Here is a 24632-nt window from a genome sequence, read left to right on the forward strand (position 1 = left end):
GACAACAATAGCCTGGGGACTCCTCAGGATCCATTCATACTGTATGCCCACACTCCCTGCTATACGCCTGCTCTGTCGGTTTTCTGACTAGGAAAGAGGGGGCTGGAGATAGGGAAGGATGGAGCCTTCCTAGGGCTCACTCTCCAGTCTCCATGGCATATGGTGTCATGTCTACGTGCGTCAGCTGTCTCGGCTGGGAAGTGACATCAGGTGGAAAGTACAGTTATGGAAAGCTGGACCAGCTGAACTCATGTGGGGATGACAGGTAGATTGGTGACAGCACACTTGTGGTGAAATTCACCATTTAATCTATAATCCTGAAGACAGAGAAAGGTAATGAGAGGTTTTTATTGCTTTATAGAAACACCATCATCATCTAGATGAACAACAAAGGCATATGAAAATGTCTCAAAATGTATTTATTTATTCATTTGTAAAATGTAATATTCCCATCAGGCAGATGAAAACGATCCAGATAGAAAATTTGCCAGAGCCCACCCAAGCAGTCAACAAGCCATCAATATTCTCCATTGTATCGAGGACCTCTAGAGCAGGGGTCAAACATGAGGCTCAAGGGACATTTTAGTCCCCCGCTTGTATAAACTGCTCGCTAATGCAGTCAATGCAATTGCCAAATTATTGGGTTAGGTAAGTCAGTGGAGGCTGGTGACTTGATTGGAGGATGGGAGACCCACGGTATAGAGACCCACAGAGAGGACCGCACTGAGACGACAACGCGTGCTTTCACAAATCGTCAAATACTAATTATTTCAACCTAAAGCATTTAATAAATACACTAATAGTACAACATTATGGGGAATGGGAATGAGAGGGTTACTTACAAAGTGTTGGGAAGGGATCACAGCAGTGATTGAATGAGGGTATGAGGCCATGAGTTAAGGTGTTCAGAGGCTTGACTTAAGTGTAGGACAGGGGTCGAGGTGTTCATATGCTTCAGTGCAGGACAGGCACATCTTGGATGGATGGTGTTGGAGAACAGCTCAACTCTTCTACTGAAGGCAGGACAGGATTTGACTGGAAAGACAAAAAAACAAAACAACATTTAGACAAAAGACACAAGAATGAGTTAGTCCAAGCAAGGAGTAAAATCATGTATGTGTAATAATGTGTTTGTGTATGTGTTTGACAGGTCTACTCAGTGCTTGGAGAGGAAACATTCAATGTGCTAGTGGATGAGAGAGCACATGAGACGCAGCTTTAGTTCATGTCAGGAGAGAGTTGACACTAGTAGTTGAGATCACCTCTTAAATCAGGAACCAGAAGAGGACATAGTTGTAAATACAAATAGCAGATACATTCCATTACAGCAGTGACATCATAGGTTTGGGTTTCTCAATGAAGTTAAAATCAGACATCTCAGAATTCACAAAGTCAAATGCACTGCGCATCTCACCCACTTGCTCCTGAGTGGAGCAGCTGTCTAAGACACTGCATCTCAGTGCTAGAGGAGTTACTACAGACCAGGTTCGATCCCAGGCTGTATCACAACCGGCCTTGATCGGGAGTTTGATAGGGCGGTGCACAATTGGCCCAGCATCGTCCGAGTTAGCGGAGGGTTTGACCCGGGGTAGGCCGTCATTGTAAATAAGAACTTATTCTTAACTGACTTGCGTAGTTAAAGAAAGGTTAAATAAAAAAAACTAATATCAAAGTAGCTCAAGAAACGTTCCTGAATAAAGCCCCGATCATCCACATACCTGACAATAACTGGCAAAAGCGAGCAGACCGGTGTTAAGAGAATTATGTTCTCAATGTTCATAAACTGAACTTCAATTAAACTACTCGGTCTGTTACCAAGAATTTGTAAGGTTCTTGTTGAAATGAAACAGACAGAGGCCAGTCTACAATAGTCAGCAAACGTTTATTTATGAGAGCTCTGCTTATCATTTCCTGTACATTGGTTTATATACATCTCATTTCGTCATAAATGTCCCTCCTCCTCTCAGACAATAACAATATAGTTTACAAGTCTTCATCTACTCATACATTGCTTATCCCATCCTGCCACCTGTTATACAATCTACTACAAACCCAAGGTTTCTCCCCTCCCTGGATGGGGAGACTTCCTTCCCTGTTATCAGTTCCACAGTGGTCACAAGTTGTCTGCCACAGTTCCTGTTTCTTATGGATAAACATTCTTCATCATTAAACAGAGACAGGGTAGAATTCTATTAGATATAGTCCTATCATTACTTTAAATGTATACATAATTTAGTCATTATACATAAAATTCATAACCGGTGGCAGGCACCATACATGGACCCCCCTTTGTTTTTACACTGCTGCTACTTGCTGTTTATTGTCTATGCATAGTTGGGCCTCCCGAGTGGCGCAGTGGTCTAAATCAGTGCTAGCTGTGTTTTTGATTTGGCAGAGAGCCACATCTATTTACAGAAATACTCATAATAAACATTGATAAAAGATACAAGTGTTATGCATGGATTTATAGATATACTTCTCCTTAATGCACCCGCTATGTCAGATTTCAAAAAAGCTTTACGGAAAAAGCACACCATTCCTTTGTCTTTAGAAATGCAATGGAATGCAGGTCGCTCTCACGGCCGCACGCGAGACTGAGGTCATGGCTTTCTGCCAGACACCTGATTGAAACAGCTCTCATTCGCTCCCCCTTCACAGTAGAAGCCTGAAACAAGGTTCTAAAGACTGTACACTGTATCTTGGATAGGCAAAGACTTGAAAACTACAAACCTCAGATTTCCCACTTCCTGGCTGGATTTTTTTCTCAGGTTTTTGCCTGCCATATGAGTTCTGTTATACTCACAGACATCATTCCAACAGTTTTAGAAACTTGAGTGTTTTCTATCCAAATCTACTACTAATAATAATAATAATATGCTCATCTTAGCTTCTTGGCCTGAGTAGCAGGCAGTTTACTCTGGGCACCTTATTCATCCAAGCTTCTCAATACTGCCCCCCAGCCATAGGGCATCCCAAACCAGACGTCTTTCCAGGCGGCTTGTGTTGACGCCTTGCCAACATTTGTCATCACACCATAGTTTCTAAGGGAAATTCAACGATGCATTATACTTGTGAATTACTATTAATCACCACATGAGATTTATCACAATTGCTTAGGCTATCACAGGGATTCTCAACCTTTTTCAAATCAAGTAATTTTACTGCCATTTGAGAGTGGCACGAACTAGAGTAGGCACATTCATGGGAAGGTATAGGCTTCTGGCTGTTATAATATTTATGATATTAGTGGTTAGCGAATTGGTCGTGGTTGAATTCTATGCAGACATGGTTGGGTTGCCATAGCAGTCTCTCCTTACAGCGGGTTGCGCTGCGGTCCCAATATTATAGTGCCGGGTGTGGGTCGGATGCAGGTTATGTACTGTATACCCCCCATCCCCTTCTCCTCACTATTGGCTTAATGCCTACCTTGCACTAAAAGGCTGTTAATAAACAATGTGGCTATTAACACCATTATAGACACATTTAAGGGCTGTAAAATATTAAAAGTCTCTTTAACAGGAAACTCTACTCTACAGTTAGAAACGTTGATTACACGCTGGATTTCCTTTCTTTCCCTCTTTCATGCCGTCGTTCAAAGCAGGGTGCTAAAAGAGAGTGAATGTGGACCAGCAGACCAGCGTGATCATTGCCTCAGGTTAGGGCCCAGCACTGAAGAGAAAAGGATGTGGCATTTTGTGTGGACCGGAATATCAACTTCCTCGTAACTGGAGCCTCACTACACCAGAATTTGGGAATTTTGCCAGTTTTTTGGAAATGCATTACTTTAGTATTCTGATTAAAGTAATCAGGAAAGGTATTATTAAAGAGGGGGGCAGCAGATTCCTTCTGATTAGAACAAGTTCCAATTTACAAGTTCCGGAGGATACAGAAGACGAAACGGAAGGTTGTTGTGTCAGTTACCCTGCTTGACAACACATAGCCTATAAGCTAGATGTCATACATCTTCTTCCTCTACAGACATATAAAATTAGGTCCAGAGATCCAATAATCCCCCCCCCCCCCCCCCCCCTTCCCTCGCACTTGTCTGTTTATTTAGATGAAAAGTGCTTTTCCACTGTGTCCATCTTTATTTCTCTGCCAATCTGCTTTTGTCTGCCTGGCCTGATAATGGACCCCTGGAGAGGAACATAAAGTCAGTGGGGGGGCACCAGTGAAATCACCGTTTTGGCATATCATATCCAATGTTCTTCCAAACAGTGCTAAATCACAAATAACAATGTAGCCTATTAAAAACACAGTTCAGTCTAAATAGAATTTAGAATGTACATACTGTAAGCACAAACAGGGGTTAAAGCAAAAATAAATCCCATGACTGAAACTTAAGTCGACCTCAGATCGATTGTCTGGGGCCAAATTAACCTTCCTTTTCATGTAAGAAAGTCACGACTATAATACTTTTAGGGAAAGAGGATCATTCTGTAAATTTATTAAACTGCGAGCTTGGCCAATTCCAGTCCCCTTGCTTTGTTCTCCTGGGGAAAAAATGTATTTACACACTAAACACTATAAATATAAATAAAGAGAGTGGCACTCTATATACAAGTTCACAGTAAATGTATTGGGTGTGCGCCAGCTCATGCTTTTTTTAATATACTGAACAAAAATATAAACACAACATGTAAAGTGTTGAAATAAAAGATCCCAGAAATGTTCCATAAGCACAAAGTTTATTTTGCTAAAATGTTGTGCACAAATTTGTTTACATTCCTGTTAGTGAACATTTATCCTTTGCCAAGATAATCCATCCAGGTGTGGCATATCAATAAGCCTTTTAAACAGCATGACCATTAATTATACAGTTGCACCTTGTGCTGGGGACACACACAAAAAAGGCTACTCTAAAATGTGCAGTTGTCACATAACAAAATGCCACAGATGTCTCAAGTTGAGGGAGCGTGCAATTGGCATGCTGACTGCAGGAATGTCCACCAGAGCTGTTGCTAGATAATTGGATAGTAATTTCTCTCCCATAAGCTATTATGTCAGGTCATGAAATGTGAGTCCAAATATATTTGTACCTAACCAAATTATTAGATGGCCTGCAAAAAAAATGTAAGACTAAATTTAACGCACTGGAAAAAAATTGCGTGGACTAGAATGAGGCTCTCTCCCCCCTATATTGTTCCTGCACTAAGGAATTACCATCTTCAGAAAATGTTTTTATAACTCATCTGCGACTAATCGATGTCCGGAGCTCAAAAATGAATAGTAACAGTATGCAAATCAGGGAGGCAAATAAAAAGGCTCTTTCACCAAAAAGGTCTTGTTCAAAAAGGGTTGTTCGTTCACGAACAAACCATTACTGCTGTTGCGCAGCTGCTTCTAAACCATGGTTGAAACTCCGGTTGTAACTGCATTTGTAAATGATGCCACTCACGCAATTGAAGGAGTAAAGAATTGAAGGAGTAAAGAAAAAAGTGATAGCAATGGAAAACTGGGACCACCCTCTTTTTTTACAAAGGACTAAAATGCATTCAAAAGTGCTTTCCAGGGATTGAATTATGAATTGTTGTGCAATAACTGCTTGTCAGAATACATGTTTCGCTCCCTATGACTCTTGCAACATTAATGCGGCTTGAGAGGCATATTCATCTTGCATAGAACACACAACAACAAGTCGACTAGGTAAATAGGTAAACTACTCTACTATGGGGTTGTCTGATTGTTTGAATGACAACATTACATAGCAAAACTGGTAGCAATGGAAAGTTGTATCCTCATCTGATTGATCAAGTATAGGCTTTGAATTACTTTGCCAGCAGCTACAGCAGGCTACACATAGCTTTTTAAGTTGAGCAGCAGTTGTGCACATGATAGATTTATTTAATTCCTTTCATCTGAACATCAAAGTGTCAGCAACAATCATGCATGTCAGTTCATTGCACACAGCTTAACAGAGAAAATAAAATATTTGAGAATAAATCTCTTTGGGAATGTATTTCGTAGTACAGACATGCTTCTGTATTAGGCTATGTAATCTCCAAACCAGCCCCAACCCACAGGAAAGTATTATTGTGGATCTACACTGATCTCAAAAACGACTTCTCCAGAATCCATATGACAGAAATCCGTCGCAGTGAAGAGGAAGTTTAACCCCATGCACACAGAACACACAGTATTGATCTATTGCAGGTAATAACCCACATAAATGTAGACTAAAATATACACTCTAGTCCACTGATATGGCCCATGAACTACTTGTGTCCACTGTTTTCACAGCTTCTAGCACCCCCTGTTGCAGTGGGTTGCAAGGCTACATTCCTGTGGTATATTTCCCCTGACCCCTCAGGCTTTTAGCTCTTCATGCCTGCACTCCAGCAGTGTTCCAGCTATTCCCTGCTACTGCACCCCACTGTCTGCTTCTGAAGCTTGGGCAACCAAAACCCCAGTAGTACTTGCACAGTAGCATACACCTTCGACATGGAGGCAGGCAGTAAACAAATGCATAAATACTCAACAGGCCGGTTTGAATCTGGCCTTTCCTGCCATTCAAAGATGCAGTCTCTTGGCAGCTGTGCTCTTAGTCTTGGCCTTGGACAACGGTCTCGGGGGAGACCGATGTCAAAGTACAGTAGAGATCATTGTCTTCTGACAGGTGGCATCATTCTAACGTGAATTACTGCTTTTACTCCAGTGAGGGGCAGCCAGAAAGAGCCAGCGTAGGCCACTCTATTGAACCAACGTGCCACTGTGGAAACAGTGTGAGGTTTGCCACTTCAAACACAGGCTTGGCTCATTGTAACCTGCTGTGCTGTGCCAAGTGTCAGGATAAAACCCTCTCCATTTCTGCCATTTAAAGTCAATGTTATGACTACAACAACCCTTGTGGTCAAAGGTGGTAGGAAGAGAGAGCTGCCATGCTAAACACATTTTGAGACAGCTGGTTTCTTTAGAGTCATATTGTATGTATACAACATGATCTGATGGCTTTCTCGAGCCAACAGGGTCTAACCTGTCTTTCACATCAATGGAATTCCAGTTAGACCTGCCAGCCCCAAAGCTGAAAATGATTTAGATTAAGAAGGCTCCTCTGACTCGAGAATCACCAGAGACTCCTTACTTACATACTTACTGTATAAGCAATACGGAAAGCCATCTGTTGTCGAGTCAATGTGAGATGGTGCATGTGTCCAAATGACAGGTACAGAGATTGGAAAGAGATAGGGTTAAGTGAGTTGGCTTCTAAAGTGCTTTGTTTGCGACTCAGTTCTCTGTGCCTGTAAGGAGAACCGGATGGTGCTGCCAGGAAGATCAGACTGAGTGTTTCCATGACAACCTGACCAGGTGAATACAGGTGAAAGCTACCATCTGTAAACCTTGGTTTATTAGTTGGCTAGATATATTCACTATCTGCCATGTTGAACTGCAAATGAATATGGAAGGCTTAGTGTTATCTGAAGCTTAGGCTCCTGTTGAATACACACTGAGACTAATGTGTTTATACCATTGTGATGGATGAGATCTGGGCTGAGAGGGTGTTACAGGCTAGATGGGGTTTCGTTCTTCCTTGTCATTTCAGAAACAGACTAAATCCGAAATTCATTACACAAACCAGTTGGTGGTGCAGTAAAGTTGTGTGTTTATTATACTGTTAATCCTCTACTGAACATATGTTTGCGAGTTGTGCTCGTGTCAATTTGGTTTTACATTATTTCAGATTATATTACTTTGCAAGGGGTGAAATAACTAATAATTATGTACTCTACTCTGTATTTACTAAACATTTAGTAATTATGTCAGAAAAACATTTATTTTTAAATGAAAGTGACTTTTGTCCAACTTAAATATTTCAAATGTAAATAAATGTAGGAACATTATTTACCTGGGGCGTGTACACAGAGTGTACACAACATTAGGAACACCTACACTTTCAATGACAGACTAACCAGGTGAAAGTCATGATCCTCATTGAATCCACTTCAATCTTGTTAAATCCACTTCAAATACGTGTAGATGAAGGGGAGAAGACAGGTTAAATAATATTTGTAAGCCTTGAGACATGGATTGTGTATGTGTGCCATCCAGAGGGTGAATGGGCAAGACAAAAGATTGAAGTGCCTTTGAATGTGGTTTGGTAGTAGGTAACAGGCACACGAGTTTGTGTGTATCAAGGTTTTTCACACGCTGGGTTTCCCATGTGCATCAAGAAATGGTCCATCACCCAAAGGACATACAGATATAGTCAGAAGTTTACATACACTTAGGTTGGAGTCATTAAAACTCGTTTTTTCAACCACTCCACAAATTTCTTTTAACAAACTATAGTTTTGGCAAGTCGGTTAGGAAATCAACTTTGTGCATGACACAAGGAATTTTTACAACAATTGTTTACAGACAGATTATTTCACTTGTAATTCACTGTATCACAATTCTGGTGGGTCAGAAGTTTACATACACTAAGCTGACTGTGCCTTTAAACAGCTTCTGATAAATTATGTCAATCGGAGGTGTACATGTGGATGTATTTCAAGGCCTACCTTCAAACTCAGCGCCTCTTTGCTTGACATCATGGGAAAATCAAAAGAAATCAGCGAAGACAGAGAAACAAAATTGTAGACCTCTACAAGTCTGGTTCATCCTTGGGAGCAATTTCCAAATGCCTGAAGTTACCACATTCATCTGTATAAACAATACTACACAAGTATAAACACCATGGGACCACGCAGCCGTCATACCGCTCAGGAAGGAGACGCATTCGGTCTCCTAGAGATGAACGTACTTTGGTGCGAAAAGAGCAAATCAATCCCAGAACAACAGCAAAGGACCTTGTGATGATGCTGGAGGAAACAGGTACAAAAGTATCTATAGCCACAGTAAAACGAGTCCTATATCAACATAACCTGAAAGGCTACTCTGCAAGGAAGAAGCCACTGCTCCAAAACTGCCATAAAAAAGCCAGGCTACGGTTTGCAACTGCACATGGGGACAAAGATTGTACTTTTTGGAGAAATGTCCTCTGCTTTGATGCAACAAAAATAGAACTGTTTGGCCATAATGACCATCGTTATGTTTGGAGGAAAAAGGGGGAGGCTTGTAAGCCGAAGAACACCATCCCATCCATGAAGCACGGGGGTAGCAGCATCATGTTGTGGGGGTGCTTTGCTGCATGAAGGTCAGGTGCACTTCACAAAATAGACGGCATCATGAGGTAGGAAAATATGTGTATATATATTGAAGCAACATCTCAAGACATCAGTCAGGAAGTTAAAGCTTGGTTGTCCATTTGGAAGGCCCATTTGCAATGACCCCAAGCATACTTCCAAAGTTGTGGCAAAATGGCTTAAGGACAACAAAGTCAAGGTATTGGAGTGACCATCACAAAGCCCTGACCTCAATCCTATAGAACATTTGTGGGCAGAACTGAAAAAGCGTGTGCGAGCAAGGAGGCCTACAAACCTGACTCAGTTACATCAGCTCTGTCAGGAAGAATGGACAAAATTCATCCAACTTATTGTGGGAAGCTTGTGGAAGGCTACCCAAAACTTTTTACCCAAGTTAAAAAATGTAAAGGCAATGCTACCAAATACTAATTGAGTGTATGTAAACTTCGGACCCACTGGGAATGTGATGAAAGAAAAAAACTGAAATAAATCACTCTCTACAATTATTCTATTTCACTTTCTTAAAATGAAGTGGTGAGCCTAACTGACCTAAAACAGGGAATTTTTACTAGGATTAAATGTCAGGAATTGTGAAAAACTGAGTTTAAATGTAGTTGGATAAGGTAAACTTCCAACTTCAATTGTACAGTCAACTTGACACAACTGTAGGAAGTACTGGAGTCAACATGGGCCAGCAGCCCTGTGGAACGCTTACGACTGTAGTGTCAATTCCCCGACGAATTGAGTCTAAGGACAAAATGAGGGGTGCAACTCAATATTAGGAAAGTGTTTCTAATGTTTTGAACACTAAGTGTGTATATGACGCATTATATTAGCACACAAACAGTATTTATACTTCATATTGTGTCAGATGCCAAACAAAGCCTCTATGAACATGACGTTAAAAACACAAGGCCTATAGCCTAGTGAACCTGGAGAGAACCCAGGGCATAACCTAGACAGTCTTATCAGCCCTTACACCCAAATGTCCTTTTCAGGGACAAGCAGCGTGCCAGATGCTGTGCTCTGGAAGTACAAAAACTTACCCTAGACTGGTCCCTACTACAAGCTCAACTCAGCCTCCTTTTCCGTTGGTAAGTAGTAAGTACACTAAAAACTCTGCCACCGCTTACCTAGGCCGTGCCGGTGCCCCAACCCATAAGGCAAGCCATTATTCCAACACAAATACCTGAGGCACAAAGGAACAGGAGTTTCTGATTATCACACATCATACGTTACAGGACATAATCGCTTGTGTTTGCTTCTTGGCAGCCTGCAATCTTCAGTGGGAAAGGAAGTATTTTTCTGCTCATTCTTTTTTTGCAGAAAATAATATGGCAGAGCCGGCTGGACCACAGAATGGGCTGAGATGTAAAATCTTAATTTGATCACTCTTTTATTTCTTTTTATTTCTTTTTTTTATAATATGTTTTTTTATTTTTTATTTTACCCCTTTTTCTCCCCAATTTCATGGTATCCAATTGTTTGTAGCTACTATCTTGTCTCATCGCTACAACTCCAGTACAGGCTTGGGAGAGACGAAGGTTGAAGGTCATGCGTCCTACGATACACAACCCAACCAAGCCACACTGCTTCTTAACACAGCGCGCATCCAAATAGGAAGCCAGCCACACCGTGCACCTGGCAACCTTGGTTGGCACGCACTGCGCCCAGCCCGCCACAGGAGTCGCTGGTGTGTGATGAGACAAGGATATCCTTGTAAAGTATTTGAGTTTTAAAAAGGCTTATAAAGTTTGTAATATCCAGACTTGATTTGACCGAATGAAAAATATATCAAACCCAACAAAAATGTCCATTAATTATAATCTACATAATAATGAACATTTCCTGTTGCTGCAGGATTATTTTTCTGCTGTAGCAAACTGGCTCAAATGAATATCCTACATCTGTACCAGCTCAAGGAGAGATGGAAAGGGATTTTAATGCAGCTCAAAGTTGATGCATAAATGTTAGCCTATTTGGGTAACATGAGATCCAATAAATTAATCTGATAGAATTAGCTTTTTATGTATCGAATGTGTTCAGACTGAGCACTTTGACAGCAAATAAGTGATCATGCCTTGACAATTACAGATCTACTGTAGGCCTACATATCATTAAGCTCTATTTCTGTGAGGAAAATGTTAAAGATAGCAATTAAGATTACACAGAGCGGTTGCCGATGCTTCTATATTTTGATCTCTACACATAGAACAGAGGAAGGAACCCCACAGAGAGGAGGAACTGCCAACAAGAGAAACAACACAAAAAAACAGTGAAAAAAAAAATAAGAGCTAGAAAATAAAAATGATGAAAAGCTTGTCTGAGTGAGAGAGGAAATGCCTCCCAGAAAAAAACGTTATTCAATCCGTTAACCTTTAATGTGGCGTCCGAAATGGGAGGGTTACAAGGGTCCAATCTCAGTTTAGGGTGTTTTCACATGCCTTCTCGAACATGCACCTCTCCCATGCTGAGGCAGTGTTCTCACTGCACTTTGTAACATGCCAAGCTACCACCCTGGGACCAGCCTATCCCCTCACGGGACAGTAGGGTGCCATAGAACAGAGGCAACTAGATGGACATCAATGCTCAGAGAGCCCATATACACCAAACAGTTTTCCCCTCATTAATCTACCCACAATACCCCATAATAACAAAGCAAAAACAGGTTTTAGGATTTTTCTTGGCAATTGTACTTCAAAAATAATAATAATAAGTATTTAGACCATTTACTCAGTACTTTGTTCAGACACCTTTGGCAGCGATTACAGCCTCGAGTCTTCTTGGGTATAACGCTACAAGCTTGGCACACCTGTATTTGGGGAGTTTCTCCCATTTTCCTCTGCCGATCCGCTCAAGCTCTGTCAGGTTGGATGGGGAGCGTCGCTGCACAGCTATTTTCAGGTCTCTCCAGAGATGTTCGGTCGGGTTCAAGTCCGTGCTCTGGCTGGGCCACTCAAGGACATTCAGAGACTTGTCCCGAAGCAACTCCTGCATTGTCTTGGCTGTGTGCTTAGGGTCGTTGTCCTGTTGAAAGGTGAACTTTCGCCCCCGTCTGAGGTCCTGAGTGCTCTGGAGCAGGTTGTCACCAATGATCTCTCTGTACTTTCCTCAGTTCATCTTTCCCTCAACCCTGACTAGTCTCCCAGTCTCTGCCGCTGAAAAACCTTCCCACAGCATGATGCTGCCACCACCATGCTGCACCGTAGTGATGGTGCCAGGTTTCCTCCAGATGTGACGCTTGGCATTCAGGCCAAAGAGTTCAACCTTGGTTTCATCAGACCAGAGAATCTTGTTTATCATGGTCTGAGAGTCCTTTAGGTTCCTTTTGGTAAACTCCAAGCAGGCTGTCATGTGTCTTTTACTGAGGAATGGCTTCCATCTGGCCTGATTGGTCGAGAGCTGCAGAGATGGTTGTCCTTCTGGAAGGTTCTCCCATCTCCACATAGGAACTCTAGAGCTCTGTCAGTGACCAAGTGTCACGATCTGACCTTTATTTCCTTTGTTTTGTCTTTATTTAGTATGGTCAGGGCGTGAGTTGGGGTGGGCAGTCTGTTTGTTTTTCTATGTTTGGTTTCTGTTTCGGCCTAGTATGGCAGTTGTCGTTAGTTGTCTCTGATTGAGAATCATACTTAGGTAGCCTGGGTTTCACTGTTGGTTTGTGGGTGTTTGTTTCCGTGTGAGTGTTTGTCGCCACACGGTACTGTTTCGGTTTCGTTCATGTTCACATTTATTGTTTTGTATTTTATAGTGTTCAGTTTGTTTATTAAAGTAATCATCATGAACACTTACCACGCTGCATCTTGGTCCGATCCTTACTCCTCTTCAGAGGAGATCTGCCGTTACACCAAGGCCCTTCTCCCCCGACTGGGTCGTTTTAGGGAAAAGGTGGTGGGTAGTTCGATTTGTTGTTGTTTCAACTGCTGATTGCCGCTTTAAAGCCTGACAAATCTCGATATGATAGATGTTACACTACAATTTCACAATTTCACTTCTACCATAGTATTTAATCCAAAGTGGGGTCTCACCTGCACCAACGTCAACATCTCCAGGATGATGTAGCAGCCGACGGAGTGACCCATTAGGACCAGGCAAGTGTCCCTGGGAATGTGCTCACTGAGGAAGACCAGCTTGTGCTTCATCCTTCCATTCAGTCTGCAAAGATCAAGGTTCATCATTAGTATTCAGTATTACATCAGTATGACATCTATTTCGCCATCACCCTGATCAAGGACATGAGAGCAGCATTGTTCATCAATGTCTCTGTACACATGTACATTCGTCAGCACCAGCACATGGATCACCCCAACATATGTAGGGACATGTTATGGTAATATTCACTGTTTCATTTTGCTGATATCCTCAAATTAGCAGTTATCAGGATCCTTTGAAAACAAAATTAAAACAAGACCATCCAAAGGGAAATCGAAGTTGGGAAGTATTCCAAATACATCTTGATCTCATTTCTGTAATCTTTTTGCAAAGCTATTTAGCTCTACTTTATTGAAATAATCCTGTAAATCTAGCCCCAGAACAAAGTTTCGAAGAAAGAGGTTAACATTTCCCTACTTGCGCCGAGCAGTCAAATACAATAACCTTTTACGATTAAAGAGAGGGTATGAGCGAGGAGATGGCGAGATGATGAGAGGGCAAGAAAGAGCTGAAGGAAGTGTAGAATGTGTCTACCTATGGTGATCGAGATTTAGCGGGAGGAAAAATACAAATTCCAATTAATTTAAGAATGAACAAATTAATCCCCATTTTACATATTTGATGAGGGATTGACGTTTTATTCTTTCAGAGCGGAATTTGGCGAAGACGTTCTGTTCAGACAGCATAGGGATAGGGTGGGGAAGGTTGTAGGGGTTGAGGATATGTTTAAATATAATGGGAAAAAAACTAAATGAGTACAAATTGTGATTAATGGGTCAGTAAAGAATAACATATGGAAAAAATAAATTCCCCCACACAACCTAATGATCCTCTTGGCAAGAGAGAGGCAGGAGGCTGGGGCGGCCCTTTAAGCGATTAAAGCCTTTGCACAAATGTGCAATAAATGTGTGGTGCATTTTTCCTCCATGGGAAAGGTAACTGATTTCCTATGTGTCAAAAGACCCTCACTTGTGGTGTTACTGATTGCAACATGGGAGGTGGAGGCTCTTTTTTTAAACTCTCTCCTCAATATTTGGGTGTGGTTACATTTGCAAAACTTCAGGACCTCTGAATAATGTGACAAATGCCAACAACGGCAATGGTGTGGACACGGTATGAACACATCTCAGTGTAGTTTTGAGAGAAAGAGATGAGAAGGAGATTAGCAACAGCCTCCGTCCTGTATTTCACTGTGCATACTTCCTCTCAGCTCACAAACTTCCTCCTCAAAAAGTGTTTGTGAAGCTGGTTCAACATCTGTACCACAGTGGTAGCCAACAGTTGTCGACCTTGCATATAAAAACGAGGGATCAAGTAACAAGATAAAGTGAACGTTGTCTTGAAGTTATTTGATCAGATTGAGAAGCTGGGCATCAGACCAAAATGTCACAAAGTGGTAGTAAACAAAAAAGTTGAATTCCTGACATTCATTATGTCATTATTGAAATTTCTACTGCTTCGTGCCATTTGTCTCCTATGCACAAATCACGCAAATCTGTAGACGTGACCAACGATAGTGGAGGGAGCGTAATTGGAATCAGACGCACCATAAAAACATCTCGTTAAAATCCATAACCCTGATATTAGACCTTAGCTGTTCGATCCAGAAATATAGAGGGAAATGAATAGTTTAGTACTCTGGACACTAACAGTGTACAACTTAGTCATATCAAAAGAGGGAAAGCTGCTGGTGAAAAGTAGCATTGCAAACTCATTCTGACAAAATGAATGAGATCTGGGGCTCCTGGAGGATCCCATGACCCAGGGATGGCTTATTGATGTTGGCAGAGGGAGAATGTTCCCTGTGCTTGCATTAACAGCTATTTTTAGAGGAGGCCCAATCAATACTGTTTCTCTGTATCGGCCAGGCCTTTCCCTGGACGTCCCAGAGGTTTCAGAGGCTGCTGCTCTACGATGCCACCCTGACCCTCAGCAAATGTAATGCTCTGACGAGGTGTAAATCAATGGCATTCAAGGGTTGACCAGGGTGGTCCGTCACCAAAGGCTTGGATTGAAACCGCAGAAGAGGGGTGGAAAGGTAGCCGATATGTCAGACGTGTTTGTGTTTCTGTGTTGGATGAGGGTAAGAGTCGAGCGGATGTGGAAAGTGTCATCCACACACCTCGTAAGTAATACTAGCCATAATGCATGACCACATGAGCGTGCAGGTCTAGCCTGGCAAATAGTATTAAAAAACAACAAAAAAAGGACAAATGACTTACGTTTTTTTTGGTACAGCTTTTTTACTACATATACATACATTTTACCTATACCTTTTACATACATGGTACTTTTATATATAACAACAATACATTACCAAACAAACTCTTTAATCCCAACCCTCAGCCACACTCAGTCCATCCCACCTATCACCATAGACCACCCTTGTTTGTTTTGTGCCATATATTTTTCAATTGTACTGTGATGTTTTACAAAATGTTTTAATCTTTCTAATCATATATTATCCACAGATTGTGAGCTAAAGATGAAAACCTTTCCTATGAGTATTATCATATTATTTATTGATTGGCTATGGCTTTCCAGATCGGCAAATAGTATTAACAGTAGGCAGATTTCCCTGGATAAGGGCATCTCAAATGAAAAGGCATGATGCATGACTTGAGATAAACATAGGGCTTGCGGCTGAACAATTTGAACCTTTCATCTTAAATCAGGACCGTAGTTAAGATCAGATCAGGCTTTGGGACAAAAGATGAGTTCTCTGTCGATCTTGAGATAGGGGTGACAGCCTATCATAACATCCCTAGCACCCTTAAAACACCCTTGGAATACCAGTCTGAACAGAGTGGTTTTGATTTATTCCCTCTGATGATCAAATGACATGCTACAAATTGGCAGGGGTGTCTGAAAATGTGTTAACTGTATCTACTGAATATCTCTAGAATTTGCCTTGTGTCCCATGAATCACTTATGAGTTGAGAGTTGACAAGTATGGCCACGTGTTCAGGATAAAACAGGAACTGTTCAATGCTTCACTTTGTTACATGAATGTCTATATAATCAAGACCATCTACCTCTGGTACAGTATTACATCATTTGATAATCCCCCCCCCCCCATAAAATTGTGATAGGGTTAGGTTCATGACCATAATCTGACATCTATATGGTCAAAATAGTTTATCTGATTGACCTGACAAAGTCACGTTGTCTCCAGGCGTTTGAGCTTTGTGAAGAGATGCCTGGAAACCAAGGCTTCATTCAAGTTTTCTTCAGAACTCATGCTAGTTATCGCACAGCCCATGTGAGGCATACAGTACCTACAGGGGGAAACTCTGACAGAAGGTTACACTTACTGACACGTCATAATGACATGACACTGTCATAACCATATCATAATATGTTATATCAGCTGACATAACTTGTCATAACCTGTTATAATACAGTCATAACACTGTCATGACATATATTGTGTTATTTTATGGCTGGTTACGACACCTACATAAGAGTGTCAAAACCCCCAAAAATTACCACACAGGGCAAAACATTCCATTACACTATAGCCTAAGTGTCAACAGTATGTTCAGGATGGAAATATATTTTTTAAATTACCATATTCAATTATGATTGTAATTGCGCAAACATTGATATTAGACATGCACCTACCCCAATGCTCTGTTGCTGATGACTGGGATGAATGCAGAAGCAGATTTCAGGAGCAGGACAAGTCACCCTCTTTTTGACTGATGACGTACATAAGGGCATGTACGTGATAATCATATAAGCCAGATATGCCTATGATGGTCATAATGCTTCTTGACAGTGTCAAAACTGAATTTTCTTAGTTCAAGTAAAGTGATGGTCATAATGCTTCATGACAGTGTCATAAAACTCCTTACTGCAACAAAAGATTTAAGAAACAAACTTTCAAATGAAAGGAAACTTCTTGGCAGGGAAAAACAAATGTAAATAAATATGGGTTTTGACACTCTTATGTAGGTGTCATAACCAGCCATAAAACACAATCTATGTCACAACAGGTGTAAATATATGCGTCATGACAGTGTTATGACCATATTATGACAGGTTATGACACGTTATGTCAGCTGTTAAGATACATTATGACACGGTAATGACCATGTCATAACATGTTATGACACTGGGTGCAAAGTAAAGTGTTACTAGTGGTTCTTTAAAATCCTCAAGATGGATATGTCTTTTGTCATTCTCAAGATGGACAGATCCAAACTAGACCGTCCCATCCATCTCATGGCCCTCAGAAAAGCTGTTGCTTCCATCTGGTTGGTATTTCACTTATTACAGGTGAGGCCTTGGTAATGTCTTTCCCACGTATCAGGCACAATAAAAACGTCCTCACTGCTTTATGAATGAATATTACAGGGCTCATATGCTGGTGCGGGCTGGAGAGGGAGAGGCCTCTTGGCTCAAGCTAACTCGTCCAGCTCACCTCACATTCCTCTTCTCCTGCGCCATCCTTAGCATTGTCTTTAGTATTGGCGAGTGAGCTTACAAGGAGGTACACATTTCAAAGCTAGCTAGTCAGTCATCAGTGGTCAGGAGATGTGCTGCTGATATGCAATAAAGCCTCATAGAATGTCCTGCTGCACAAACCACTTTCAATAAGAGATATGAATTAGTTACCGTAATTTCCGGACTATAAGCCGCTACTTTTTTCCCACGCTTTGAACCTCGCGGTTTATACAATGACGCGGCTAATTTATGGATTTTTCCCGCTTTCACAAGATTCATGCCGCCAAAAAACTGAGCACCGTCACATAATGTGACGTAAATCGAGCGCACTCAAACTTCCCATCATTCTGATTACGGTAGTCATTTTGTCACCCTCATCATGGCAAAGAAACTGAGAAATGCATATGATGCAGCTTTCAAGTTGAAGGCGATCGATCTGGCTGTTGGAAAAGGAAATAGAGCTGCTGACAGCGTGGAGCATTGTCAAAAAAATCCACTATCATCAACGGGTTTTGAAAGGCTGGACTGCTGCGTGTTGAAGAGGGCAGCGATCCAACATCGGATGAAGCAATTCTGAGGCTATTCAACTCCGACACCGAAGGAGATGACTTCAGTGGTTTCAGTGCACAGGAGGAGGAAGATAGTGACCAATGACTTTCTTGGTAGGCTACTGTTTAATTTTTGTTACAAGCCGTGTTTCGTCAAAGGCTGTGTAAAGTTAATTTGTTTCAATGTACCGTTAGGCACCTGCGGCTTATAGACATGTGCGGCTTATTTATGTACAAAATAAATATTTTTAAATAATTCAGTGGGTGCGGTTTATATTCAGGTGCGCTTAATAGTCCAGCAATTACGGTATATACCATCGATCACGTCCATAGTATCAGGAGGCACACAGTGTCCAGCATGGGTCACTGCCCACACAGGGTAGCACCAGCCCAACGTCTGGTGAAGCGTCTGCATAAAGGTCATGTAAAAGCCAATCACACCGGGGTTACCTATTTTCATAGTCAACTGTACCAGTTTCTTATTATGTCAATACATTTTCCACTGTACTCTTGAAGAACATCGCGTATGACGACAAAGCGGTGGCCACGTTATGGTCGTCCTGTCATTCCCTGACCTTTGCCATCAATCTCATCAGCCCCCACTGTCAACTCCGCTGCTAGCTAGGAACTGTATTTAGCTTATAGTACGGTTGAGTAATATCTTCCTACAGGTAAAAAAAGGTGAGTTTATCCTGGTTGGGGTTTATTTCTGTCAGGGTGAGATAAAAGAGCAAAAAGCTGAATAGCAGATGTTTAAGAATAAAGGCTACTCTGTGTGGTCTGTCTGTCCGTCCATCCAATAGGAGAGAAGCTGAAGTGTGGCATTCTGAGTGTGTATCAGTAGCGTGTGACGAGTGACATTATTTGAGAGTAATCTGTATATATTCATACAGTAGGTGTTTTGTATTGTGCAAGTCACGTGTATAAGTGTGGATGAGAATCGGGGTGTACACTATGTTGCAGTAAGTTTATGACTGCAACACAAGGTTTTATTGGCATGCTTACAATGATGTAGGCATAGCCTGGCGTCCTGGCCAGCTGAAAAGTAGAAGTAACTTTTGCCTACATCTGTAATTTCAGGCCATGGGATTGGTAATGCTCTCTGTTTTGAAATGAGATGAAGCCCTTTCCATATATAACTGCCTCAGTGACAGGGTGCTGAGAGAGAGCTGCAGGTCCAATCTATGGAGGAACATAAAGCTTTCTTTCCATTAGGCCGTGGAGTGTTATAACAATACATTGCCAATCATCGCTCATGCCACATTTAGGCTAAAGCATTTGGAACAATAAGTTAAAGCCATCTAACACTTTGGTTAATAGTGGACATTATTAAGTTCATAAAATTCACCTGGGAGATTTTACATGACCACATGCTGGTTAAAATGGCATTGGTTTGTTGGTTGGATAGTTCATATGCCACTGTTAAAAATGCAGTAAAGGAGTGTACTCACTGCTTCTGTTATTCCTTTTAATCCATTATCTCCATAATACATCCAATTGGGTACATATAAAACACAAATAAATATCTGGCAACACGCAGACCGCATACTATAAATGTATCACTTAGTACAGATGTAGGATCTTAAATTTGATGATCCTTTGTTGCTGAGAATTTTCCTGTGCTGCAGGAAATGCAGATGAGCTTCGGGATTTACAAATTCACTGAAAACCCACACTAACAGAAGGTTAGATAAACTGTATTCCACTTTTCATGCAGCCTAATTTTGACCAGATAATTGCCTAACCACCGATCAAGCAACATTATGAACTAAGCATTCAAATCCTGTTTCTGCGGGATTATTTTCCTGCCACAATAAAGGCCAAATTAAGATCCTACATCTGTCCTCAAGATGAATTAAACCCATTGCAAGATATGGAATCTAGATGTTTTTGTATTTAGGAGCTCTAAAGTCTTGGAGTTGAACCCACAATTATTGCATTGTGAAAGCATCTAACCACATGCCCCCCATCAAGCTAACAAGCTAATAAGTAACAATCACACATTGTTAATGTCCTAAAAATAATTAACTTGTCTTATTTTGCCTGGCAGAAGGGCTTGGATTCCTTGTGAAAGCTAATGTGATCTTGAAACAATCAAAAACATTTACTATGAGTTCAACTCTATTTTTCTAGGGTGGGTGATGGCAACCATAAAGTACATGGAACTAGATGAGGATTTTGTGGGAAATAAGGACAAACAGTGGTTTGAGGGGGAGGGATATGGCATGAAACCTGTAGTCTGAGATTGAACTCTCACTACCGTGGGCCCGAGTTCAGAACACTTGTTGCAGTTCTCGCTAGTGTTTTCATATTTTCATTCACATATCCTGAGTCATTAATCAAGAACCGAGCGCAGCTGAAGACGTTGCGCAACTCTTTGTGGGAGAGCAAGCTTCTCTGCTGAGCAGAGTGCATATAAAATAAATATGGGAGACAAATAAAGACTTAGAAGTGTACAGATATTTATGAGGTACAAGTTATTATGAGGACAATTCCCCCTAGCGATAGTTCAGTGAGGTGGAAACTTTCCGGTCTTTTCATTTAATTGACAGTAGTAGGCAGAGGTTGTGTAGATCAGTGAAAAAAACAACAATTTTGAATCTCATGAAGTGCATGCCTCTACTGCAGTAGATCCATTAGAATGGACATCATGTCCATCCCACTATCTAGGAGAGCTTCCTGGTCACTTTGTTTTTACCTTTTGTAACCAACCATGACAGATAAGGCCCCCTCTTTTCTCTCATCGAATGGCAACCTCCACCTCTCTCAATATCTGCAAGACTCCCGCAACTGAACATTGTGTCTCCTGCTCTCCACAAGCTGAGTAAACAGTAAACTCCCTCTTTCTCCCAGACAGTAGGGAGTGTGCAGGGGATGGGCTGTCCTTAAATGCAGCACCCTTTTCTAGACTCCGTCCGCAGCCCCTCCTAGCCTACTGATGAAATACATTTGTATGTTTTTATTCACGCTGGGTTTCCAAATCTCTCCCAGATGGCCCCAGACATGCTCAAGAAGTGGGCTTTCAGAAACCCGACCCATACCAGAGATGTGCCATTGGAAATGACAGTGCTATTTTTGCTAGGCACAACAGTAAAGACACCCCCACTCTCCCGCTGGTGGCTTGCACTCCCAAGAGAAGATGTAATAAAGGCCCCCCGAATCCCACTGTCACACAGCTTGAACCGTTTTGAACTCGAGGCAAGTGTAGAAAAGAAAACCGCTTGATACTTTAGCAGTCTGGGATCACTCCTCAGACCACCCATTTGTAAGGAGTAGACAGGTACCCAAAACTGAACACATTATTAGGATGTGAACAAATAAACTTTCAACGGATACTTGGCCTTCATGAAGATAAGCTTCAGTATTTGTATGAGTTTTGTCCCCAACATCTGTCTCTATCAGCAAAGAGGAGTTTGGAATGTGATTCGCTGGAGGATACATCTACTGTATCTGGTGTTCACAGCCAATTGAGGGGCGGGTTACGCAGGTACTATTTTGCGAGGAGTGTACCGCTCACTCAAGAGAGGTCATGAAGGTGACTGCACAGGTCCCCCTTTATCCGGTAAATAAAGTGGACAAAAAAAACATAATTAAGAGAGAAAAATTTAAATTAGGACATGAAAAAAGCCACAATGTTAAGTCTGTGGGCTGAAAGAGAGTGATAGCACATACTGTAGAAATAAACCTGAATTAACAAGGGGTTAGGATTGAGCTGATGGAGAGAGATGACTGAGCTGATGGAGAGAGATGATTGAGGTCTTACTGAGTCAAGAGTCAGTCACAGAGGGAAAAGCCTTAACTCCACAATAAGACTCTTCAGGAGTGGTGGTGGTAAACACATGAGAACTGAATGATTCATGACAGAGGTATTGGAGTAGGGGGAGCAAAGAGGGTTTCCTATTGTTGTACTCTGTTAGGCAAAGCACAATAGCCTGATGAATTCAGATGCCATTGATTTCAATGAGACAGCGACTGGAAATTCCGACGAAGTTACACCGTCTACAGCAACAACAAAGGCCACACCAGATGTAGGCTAGTCCTCAAACAAGTCACAACTAATCTTAACTAGAATGATAACTTCGTAGAGACACTGTATCCATGTGCAACTCAAAAGGTAGAGAAATGTAAAACCATTGTGGATTTCAGTAACTGGTACCAAAAATTGAAATATGAACTGAGTTAGGTCAGTTGTTGTGGTAATAGAGATGCCAATCGCTATATAAAGTACCACGAAGAAAAAGCCTGGATGAAGGAAGAGATGACTACAAATGATTCGGTTGACAGTTTTATATGTGGATTAATTGTCGGAGTAAAGGACCTTGTGCATTTCAGGTAAAATAACAACTCAACGTTTATATCCCAGGTCAAATTAGCTAGCAACAGCAAGCTAGCTAAATAGGACAAATTAGCTAGCAACTGCAAGCTAGCTAAATGGCCATGTTTATTGCTTTTCGATTAATATAATTGGTTCAGAGTTTGTTTTGATATTTGAACCTGCGTGTCGTGATTGCATTTAGTGTGGGCGGACAAAATCAATTTGCACGCAATAGTGCACGAGCGCAGCCAGTTTGGGTACGGTGTAAGGCTACATATATTAATATGGGCTATTTTCAGCCATTTCCTGGGTAGCTTACCAGGGATAGACATAATACTGAAAAGAGCAAACAAAGCAAGAAAAAAATATATACATTCAGCAGTCCATTAATCAATTGGTGTGTGTGTGTGTGTGTGTGTGTGTGTGTTGCGGGGTTGAAGCTACGAACCCATAGGCTTAGCTCTCTCGTCCCTTCCAGGCTTCTGGCAGGGAGGGTGGTCAATGAGCCTGTCGTAGCGGATGTAAGCAATGTCCCCACGCGCTCTGGCAGCTTTCATGGCTGAGATCAGTACTTTCCTCTTCTGGCGCACAGCTTCCGGATAGTCCTTGTTGAGGAAGATATACGTTCCTCTCAAGTCCTTGGCTCTTTCCAGAACAGCTACCTTGTCCTTGAACTTCAGGAACTTGACCACTATCGGCCTGGGCCTATCACCTGGGCCAGTGGTGGGTTTTCCAGTCCTGTGGGCGCGTTCCACCTCAACCCTCCTGTGGTCCATCTTCAATTTCTCAGAGATCAGTTCCCTCACTTTGACCTCAGACTCCGTCGTGTGGAGATTCTGTAATTCCGTCCACAACCATGTTGTTCCTCCTTGATTGTCCCCCGAGACATATGATTTATCTGTCATTGTTATCATGGATTCACACACAGAACATATGACCTCTCTCAATGACTTACAGATTGCTGTCATCTTGAGGTTCTCCAGTTTCAACTCATCAAGCTGACTCTGGGAGAACTGGAAACTGTTCTTCAGATCCTGGACCTCTCTGGTCAGGTCGTCCATTCTTTTATTAGTAGAATCCACAAGTATAAAACACTTGAAGCTATTTTCTTGTTGTGTCTTTTGTTAGTTTAAAAGATCATTCATGTGTGATAGAGAGAGACCACTGTCCTCAACGGTACTCCCTCAGGCTTTGGTCTTTGTCACGGTAGCTAGCAACGTAGGTTACGCTGTTACTCCTTGCAGTTCCAGACAGGGCAGGTCACAGTGAAGATTGAAAACAACAAACAGCAGTGATCTAGACAGCCACAAACCAGTGACAATCCGCGTACCCAGCCACAATGGCTTACCGCATTGCAGGCTGTGTTCAAGAAAACCCAGCTAGCTTGATATGCAGCTAGCTAGCAGCTAGGCTAGCTCCTCAGACCTGTCATTGGCAGGATCACTGGAAAGAGATAAGCAGTCCCAGCAAATGATGCCAACTGCGTTGCAGGATCCAAACTAAAAAGCTAGCAAGCTACCAAGAACTTTCCAATACACTTTCAAACAAACTTTTCAAGAAACCAAAACCGAGCTCTGCCACATTCTGTATTCAACAGGAAGAATCAAATCAAATTGTATGTGTCACATAAGCCGAATACAACAGGTGAAATGCTTCCTTACTACAAGCCCTAAGCCAACAATGCAGTTAAGAAAAATAAACTGAAGTTGAAAAAATAATTAAAGAGCAACAATAAAATAGCAGTTACGAGCCTATATACAGGGGGTACCGGTACAGAGTCAATGTGCAGAGCCACAGGTTAGTCGAGGTAATTAAGGTAATATGTACATGTAGGTAGAGGCAAAGTGACTATGCATAGATAATAAACAGAGAGTAGCAGCAGTGTAAAAAAATGCAAATAGTCCAGGTAGCCATTTGATTAGCTGTTCAGGAGTCTTAAGGCTTGGGTGTAGAAGCTGTTAATAACCTCTTGAAACTCTGGGGGCAGTATTTCATTTTTGGATGAAAAACGTTCCCGTTTTAAACAGAATATTTTGTCACGACAAG

The 24632-nt window shown here is 41.7% G+C and overlaps 1 long non-coding RNA gene across 3 annotated transcripts in view; it reads right to left on the bottom strand.

The window, feature by feature from the left end:
- Window positions 1-200: 200 nt before the first annotated feature.
- Window positions 201-24632, bottom strand: part of LOC110505693 — a 33464-nt gene continuing 9032 nt past the window's right edge. The window contains exons 3-5 of one of the 3 annotated variants that reach the window (XR_005039576.1): window positions 13151-13277; window positions 12915-13073; window positions 201-1035 (exon numbers count right to left, since the gene is read on the bottom strand). This is a non-coding gene — a long non-coding RNA (uncharacterized LOC110505693). The remainder of the gene's footprint in view (window positions 1036-12914; window positions 13074-13150; window positions 13278-24632) is intronic. The other 2 variants (XR_005039575.1, XR_002470853.2) reach the window with 2 other exon arrangements.

This window comes from Oncorhynchus mykiss, chromosome 25, assembly GCF_013265735.2.
Source record: "Oncorhynchus mykiss isolate Arlee chromosome 25, USDA_OmykA_1.1, whole genome shotgun sequence".
NCBI classification, from domain to species: Eukaryota; Metazoa; Chordata; class Actinopteri; order Salmoniformes; family Salmonidae; genus Oncorhynchus; species Oncorhynchus mykiss.